This window comes from Erigeron canadensis, chromosome 6 (genome assembly GCF_010389155.1).
Source record: "Erigeron canadensis isolate Cc75 chromosome 6, C_canadensis_v1, whole genome shotgun sequence".
NCBI classification, from domain to species: Eukaryota; Viridiplantae; Streptophyta; class Magnoliopsida; order Asterales; family Asteraceae; genus Erigeron; species Erigeron canadensis.
The window spans coordinates 6159391-6166480 of NC_057766.1; the positions used below are offsets into that span (position 1 = coordinate 6159391).

At 36.4% G+C, this 7090-nt stretch overlaps 1 long non-coding RNA gene across 9 annotated transcripts; it reads left to right on the forward strand.

Moving 5' to 3' along the window:
• The first annotated feature begins 2741 nt into the window (after window positions 1-2741).
• LOC122602548 lies at window positions 2742-6776 on the forward strand. Of its 9 annotated transcripts, none has more exons than XR_006324309.1 (4): window positions 2742-5156; window positions 5249-5412; window positions 5490-5700; window positions 5783-6776. It is a non-coding gene; the product is annotated as an uncharacterized LOC122602548 (long non-coding RNA). The 9 variants fall into 9 exon arrangements; XR_006324312.1 differs by having other exon boundaries at window positions 5490-5669; XR_006324311.1 differs by having other exon boundaries at window positions 2742-4910; window positions 4981-5156; window positions 5490-6776.
• Window positions 6777-7090: the final 314 nt, after the last annotated feature.

Genomic DNA, 7090 nt, shown 5'->3' on the forward strand with positions numbered 1-7090 from the left:
GGCAATATTTCATATGTAGAAATTGTTTTAAATTAAATTTTAAAAAATTCTCTCAATTTGATGGCTAATAATAAATATAAGTTAAGTATTCGGAGTTAAAGTGTAAATTATTGATAGAAAAAAAAATATATAAATTAATGAGACTTTTTCTACAAATTAATATAAATACTAATATAATAATATATTTAGATAATAGTTATTATGATTTTTAATTTATAGTTAATCTAAATAATGACATAAACAAGTGTCAATTTGATAAAATTGAGCAATTTAATCGGTTAATGAGTCATTAATACAACTCTCTTATAGTATATTAAGATTATATTGGATTTTCTATTTGTAAGAATTTCTTCTTTATATTGTGGATTGTTGATATTAATCCAACAGCAAGCTCTTTTTTCTAATATTTATTAGTACTTATGTCTGCCCACATAATCCCTTTTGACGTTTAAATTGAAATCCTGAAGAAACTTGCCGTCAAGCCACTGATAAAATTCCAATCAGTTTCGAAACAATGGAAGTCTTTGATCGACAGCCCCACAGTCATTACCGAATACGGGGTCCGTGAGGCTCATCCGCATCGTCTGCTTGTAAGGTACAATGATCATGATACTCAAAACATTAAAAGATATGTTTGTTATTGTAACAATGATGATGATGACAGTAATTTCACCCAACAAGAATTTGCTCCTCGTGTTCCCAATGTACTCACTAAGTTGTTTAACCTGCTAGGAATAGTGGGTACCTCTCACGGCTTGTTGTGCTTGTACGGTGTTGATCGTTCTAAGAAGACGACTGAAAGTATGGTTTTCGGTTTTGGGGTTTGTCCTGTCACCAATGACCCTGTTGTTGTCAAGATTATAAATCATGATGGATGGCAAGTCGAGATATTTACATTGAGCTCCGGAATTTGGAAGAGGGTTCCGTCTAGAAATCTGCCATCGAGTGAATCTGTTCAACTGGCAAACAATCAAGTTGTTATCGATAGGTTTATTTATGCTAAGTTAGTTGCTATGGGACTTTATGAATCAAACAATACAATTGTGTCATTTAATATGACTACCAAAGAATTCGCGATATTAGACCTCCCAGATAATTTAGCGCACCCGTCTCCCAAAAGTTTGGCGGTGTCTAAGATAAAGGAATCGCTTGTTGTGCTGGAATACGATTCAGAAGATTGTGTTGTATGGATGATGATGATGGAGAAGGGTCATACAAAATCGTTTACAAAGCTATTCACTATTAAGACACCTATCTTTTGGGTACTAGGATTTAATAAAAATGGGGATCCTGTAGTAGAAACCAAAATAGATTTTGAGTACGGAAGACGGTCGACACTTGGAGTTTATCGATGTTCCTCACAACACGTCAATATACGTTCTTCATGGGCTCCTACATGGAAACGCTGATTTTGCTTGATCAGCCAGATTGTTTTATATATTAGCTGATCACAAAGATAACCCCACATTACAAGCTGTGGATCTAAGGAGACGTCTCTTTTGTTGATGCATTTTTCTGATCAAGAATGTTCTATTGCTAATGCTGAGGCTTGCTTTTATATTCCTTGCAATTTTATTTTGACTTCTGCTGAAGGGTTGACTTACATATGATGAATGTTCTGTTAGATGATATTCTGTCTTTTATGCATTAATAACTGGCTTCTTCCTCTTCCACTATTTTACGTGTTTGTTTGTGTGTTTCTTTAACTCAAATTTGATGCATTATGTATCATATATAAATGGCCCACTTATCAGCAAATATAAGACATGCCCTGTAGCCATCCTAACTAAAGGAAATAAACAAACAGATTACACTAATTTTAAACATGAGCCTTTTGTCTATTTAGGTTTCTTTGCTTTATCGCTTTCTTCACATTCATAGCACGTTTAACTTCAAAGGATAGCTTCCAACAAATGATCTTCATCCTACTTAAAATGGTTTGAAAGATATGGAGTAACAAGCAATATAAGGCCAGAATTACATAAAAGCAAACATAGTCACATCCTCGGTGCTTGTAGACTACAACTCCGGTGTTGTTTTTTGTTTAGGTCAACGTTTTGCTACAACTCTCTTTGGACTTTCAAATCAAGAATAAATTTTAGGCTAATTATTGGAGTACTTGTTTACTTTGCTTAAAGATCAATTTAACTTGCTAGTTTTATATGATAAATATACAAAGTGTACGTTCAAACTTTATAAAAGATGCCCAAGTATCGTTACAAATACTCACGTGTGTCATCTCAAATGTGGTGAGCTTGTAGACGGTCTTGATACTCTGCTCCTCGGGTCAAAGAACATATGTATATCTAAGTACTTGTTTGCTGCAAAAATGCTAGTTCTCTTATAACACAATGATTAAGCTGTAATAAAGAGATAGAATTAAGTTTAGTTTAAGTTTATATTTAAATAAAAAGATAAATTCTTAAAAACATCTATCCCATTACATGGCAATATATATTTTCATATTTTGTATAGTTATATTTCAAATCAACTTGGTCAGACTGACCCCTACAACCCAAATTTCTTTTCAACACAAGTGTAATGGAAAAAACCCCAATATTCTTTCTAAATGAATGTAAAGGAAAGTTCCATGAATGTATTAGTAATTGGAAAAGTATGATCACATGGGGTCGACCATAACTTTGGAGTCACCATTGACTTGGGGTCAACCATGACTTGGTCTTGTATATCTGTAATAAATAGGAGTTAAGGAAATCTAGATTTTCACTGTCTTCTATAAGTATAGCTCGTATCTAGTCTTCACATTTTCGACTTGCTCTGCCACACAGACTGCCATTGCCAATGTGTGAGTTATCAACTTTCAGCTACTTCAGATTTTTACTGTTTCTATAGTTTCATTTTTGCTAGTTTTACTAGAGATATTAATGTTGATCTTGAAGCGTATTTTCGACTTCCCCAGCTACGAATGCCAACCACCTGTGAGTTATCTACTCTTGTCAACTTTCACCTACTTCGAATTTTGTATAGTTTCTTATATTGTTACTTTTAATTTTAATGAATCTATGTTTAGTTTTAATGAATCTATGTTTGGTTTCAACTTTCGGGCCTTCGCTGAAGGTTACACTATGTAAATCTTAGTCACTGCGATACATGGATTATGAGTTAAAGGTGGCTGTAAGTCCTTAACAATAATGCACTATCATTAGCTTTTTTGACCATTGCAGATCATTTCAGATTGACATATACAATTTGCAAATCTATTACTCAACTTAAGTGAAGTTGGGTTAATGTTAATCGAGAATTTTATCTCAGTTTTTAAACTTTATCTGCTGAGTATTATGCATGAATGATGACAGAAGTATATCTCAATGTTGATTTCCAGCTAGTTCATTTACACCCTTATTTCACATAGCTAATCATGTCTTTGAATAGCATTATGGTCTCGAAACAATTGAGAAAGTGTCAACAAAACCCAATCCTGCCACAAACTATAATGACCCGATTTTGGTTTATTTTACATATGGTGAAACATTTATGGCTTCTGACAGGACGATGCAGCCAAAAAAGGTTTGCATACCATTGTTTTAATTAATTACTTGATTAGCGTATGTTCGTTAAAAGATGATGCACTGAGTCTGATGCACTTGACTTGACTCTTAGATGCACATGATGTACTTACTCTGGATGCATCAAATCGTAAATATGTGGGTTATACTATGGAAAAATAGGTCCATTGAGTACATTAGGGAGCTTCACCGACCTAGTGCAGACAGAACCCTAATGTGAGTGTTGGGATTTGGATGTCCATTGCTACTATGGCTCAGGATTACTTCTCCTTGGTTAGCTATACACAAGATGTTCTGTTTAGTGTAATAAAAACAGTCCCACTCAAAACAGGTACGTTACTGCAGAAATCCGCCATCACTTTTATGAATAATCTAGTAATCATTGTGTTTTACAGATGAATTGGTATTTTACTACATAAAAAATGTCAAGTTGAAACGTGATATTTTTACCCTTTTCACAGCAAAAAAAAAATGAAAATAAAAATAAAAAATTGAAACGTGGACCTTAGAATTCAAATACAACAGAATCATATACCGATACATCATACGGTACATAATATACTTGTACAATATATTCTACAGACCCGTGTACATTTATAACGTACAGACAAGTGTACACTTACAATGGTGTATATACTGATTAAAAACGGCAGTATTTGGAATTTTGCAATTACAAAATATACACTACTGTGTAACCATCTCCTATGTTGCCTAGTGGTAAGGCGTCTTGAAAGTCTTAGAAGAGACGTGAATTCGAACCTTACTGGGTAAACATCTACGATGACCTAGGAAAAAGTCTAGGAAACGACTATGTGAATACTGGTTAAGCCTTGTACATCAGATTCAAGTCTCGACTTTAGCACCATAGCGTGAACAGAGATGCCTCTCTATTTATCTGTTTACCTTAAATAACACTTATGTCTATGAAACATTGAACCTGGCTCTAGCATGGCCTCGTGATACCTGGAAGTGCTCGGTGAGGCCTAAATGGGCCATCAGAAGCCAAACATGAGTCAGGAGCTGCCCCCCTCCGCCAAGCTGCTGTGAATGGTGAAACCCTCCGCACTGGGCAGCACAATAACCTAGGATCTCAATCCATACTTGACTGATGACTTTCCACATTCGTTCACGTTCCATCTCTTTCAGACCTAATGCAAGTCTGACACCATCAAACAGTATGGATTTGGATCGATCTCCCTTCACTATACTAGGCAACAGTTCATTACAGTTAACTTCCAGCAACTTTCTGCAGGCATGAGCTTTATCAGCAATAGGACCTTTTGTTTTGAAGAAACGTTCGGCTTCAGCGCACGTGTCTCGATACCTGATCATTCCAATACCTCTGGGCAGCATTTCTGGATTTGAAACGAGAAGATTTGCCAGGTATTTAGATATGTGATTACTTTCAATTCTGTTGACTTCAAGCAGATCACCAACCTCCGAGTTAAAGCAGAGACTAGTAGCTATATGCCAGATAAGAATGCTCTGATCGGATTCGACATCAGTGATGCTCCACATCAGAGTGTCGCACGCATTCTCATGCAGAGAATCACTACCTCTTTGGAAGCATAACGGTTCAGGATTAGGACCCATGAGCTTACTAAACTGGCTGTAAATCATATCTTTCAGGTTGGCTGAAACTTGGCTATATGTCTCATATCGTTGCTTTTTGCAGTACTCATGTAACCCAACCAACTTCTGAACTCGTAAAAAACTAGCAGGCTTCTCCTCGAAGGCTTCACTTAGTAGCTCTGACTGTGAAATGGAAATCGACCACCTTTGTTTACTTGGTTGCTTCAGGAAAGGGAATATGAGGTTGTTACGCGTCCAGTTGTGTTGGTTCAGCCAGATATCAGTCCAATCTGACTGCATCATGAGAATAACTGTACAGATTTCCTTTGTAATTTCTGCTACAATTAGTACGTAAGTAACGGCAACATCAATGAAATGGTAATTTTGCAGATCACTGAGAAGACGAAAGCCCACAAGTACCAGAACAATGAGAAAAACACTAGTGGCACGAAGTACAAGTCCCTTATCTGTATAGACTACCGCTGCCTTCGTGTAAAGCTTGTCATACGCAAATCCAAGTTCAATCTCAACAGCATGGAAAGCTTCATCGGCAGAATCAAGATGTTGAAAGTAGGATGTGCTATTATCTCTATCTTCATATGTGAGTATGAGATCGACAAAAAGACGCTTAAATAACTGAAATAGGTCATATGCTTCAAGTATTGCCTTGCATCGATTTTCAGGATATGAATGAACAAGTGGAAGAGGCGACTCTGCAACCTGCTCAACCGTCACAATATGACCTTGTGACCTTTTCAAGCGTAACTCCTCCAAGAATTTGACATAATCCGGACCTGGGTCCGCAGGACCAAGCATTGACTCTCGGAGATGTTCAGTGCTCGCTAACCTTAGAGCCTGAACACGTTCAAAACACTTGATGAAACCGGATGCATAAATGCATATACTTAATAGCGGAAGATGAGAACAGCCGGGCCAGGATAACAAGAAGATATAGAAAGCTACTCCTGATTGAACCACAAGGAGAACCAACTGTCTCAACCAAAGCTCATTGTCCTCTAAGGAGTAAGCAGTAATGGAGTCTGGACCACCAAGGTGAAGAAAAAGAAATGGGGCCCAAAACGACATGAGCTCCATTGTGTTAGACTTTTGAGAATTTGAGGTGCAATGATTTGTGTTGCTAAATTCTATAGAATGTTGGACGGTAAAACTTAAGGCTACCGGAACAACTGCGTACGCCAAAAAGTACACACACCAAAGAATAGTTCTTACTAGCGTTCTTGGATTGTATTTCCGAATGTGTCCAAGCAGAGATAAGATGATCTGCAAAGCAAGACTGAGAAGAATCAATCCTCGTAATGCGTCCTCATTCCACATCTTCTTCACATCATCTGGTATCACCTGAAGTGACATTCTTGGTATCACCTGAAGTGACATTCTCGGATCTCCAAACATGTTTGAATCTTCAAACAAAAAACAGATCACATAATTAGATGGCCAGCTAGCTGCAAAGTCTATATTGATAAAGAACTCTAGTACTATGCTATTTCTACTAGAAATTGAAGTCTCCAACTTAACATACAATTTATAAGCATACGACTTTGTAAGACTTGGTAGGAATAAAAACTATAAACCAGAAATTAAAATCAAATGTTAAACTTATGAACAATAAACAAAACGTACCAATGGAAGTCATTCAGCCGGATCTTCACACTTTAATCGTTTTCACTTTTATTAACTTGAAAGTCGTATACTCGTATACCAGATAATTGATACTATCTTTTATGATAACAAATGGTCGCAAAATATCCTCTAATATAGACTATTTGGTGTCATTACAATGAACCTGTATTAAAATTTCTGGGTAAATTTAGGCAAAAGATATGGAAATATCATGTTTTGTTATTGATCTAGATTGTTCTTTCAGGGAAATATTCTTAGCAATTGCAACTTCTTAACTGTTGATTATTCTAACTCCCACGGTCAAGCAGGTGTGGGGTGATGACTAATGAAGGTTGGGGTGTGTTCTGTTT